Genomic DNA, 1,006 nt, shown 5'->3' with positions numbered 1-1,006 from the left:
GGGTCATGTCCTGACACAATAACTCTCCTATTTTTAGGACACGCTTAATATATTCTGCACTGCACTGAATTATGGAACATTGCCCACAGCTGTAGTGCAGCGTTGCATTGCATAAACAATGACTCAATGTTCATTATATGTTATACCACATTTAATTAATTGTTTCCAAGTATTTATATTCAATTGTTTTTTTAGAATACTACATATAAAATATTCCTTAAACTTTACAAATATATATATAGCGTGAGATTGCACCATACTCTCAATTAAATGCATAGTTTGATTTCAGTGTTTAAAGTCTGTCAGAAAGTCTCTAAGTGATCCCATCTATTTTAGTAAAGTTAACATCTGTTTCCTCAGGTCAGTAAGCTGGAAAGGGAGAAGTCTCAGGAGGTCCGTCACGAGCAGCACAAGTCCACGGTGGTGGTGACTGAGTTAAAAGCCAAACTTCATGAGGAGAAACTTCGGGAGCTCCACAGCTTTCGGGAAACACTCCTACGTCAGCACGAGTCCGAACTGGTGCGGGTCATTAAGATCAAAGACGGAGAGATCCAGAGGCTCCAGGCGCTCGTCAGTGCCCTCCGAGATGGATCCACCGATAAGGTACCACTGGCATGGAAGTCAAATGAAGTACAAAAACATACCGATATTGAATATAATTGCCATATGTTATCTCTGCCACCACAGGTGAAGTCTGCACTGATGGCGGAGGCGCGAGAGGAGTGCAGGAGGACTTTCGAAGGGGAGCGCATGCGACTGCAGCAGGAGATCTCCGAGCTGAAGTTGGTCAAGAGGCAGATGGAGGAGGCCTTAAGCGTGGCCGTTCAAGCCGACAAGATCAAAGCCGCCGAGATCCGCAGCATCTACCATCTCAACCAGGAGGAAATAAACCGCATCAAGAGAGAGTGTGAAAGAGAGATCCGCAGACTGGTGCGTAATACGCTTTAGGCCATGCACTATTAATCAATCAATTCATCTGTCAGTTAATGACTCAGTCGGTTGGGTG

At 44.5% G+C, this 1,006-nt stretch overlaps 1 pseudogene; it reads left to right on the top strand.

The window, feature by feature from the left end:
• The first annotated feature begins 360 nt into the window (after nt 1-360).
• LOC107577880 (janus kinase and microtubule-interacting protein 3 pseudogene) lies at nt 361-930 on the top strand (annotated as a pseudogene).
• Nucleotides 931-1,006: the final 76 nt, after the last annotated feature.

Source organism: Sinocyclocheilus grahami, unplaced genomic scaffold, assembly GCF_001515645.1.
Source record: "Sinocyclocheilus grahami isolate Dianchi unplaced genomic scaffold, SAMN03320097.WGS_v1.1 scaffold7569.1, whole genome shotgun sequence".
NCBI classification, from domain to species: domain Eukaryota; kingdom Metazoa; phylum Chordata; class Actinopteri; order Cypriniformes; family Cyprinidae; genus Sinocyclocheilus; species Sinocyclocheilus grahami.
This window is presented reverse-complemented; position numbering and strand designations above follow the sequence as displayed.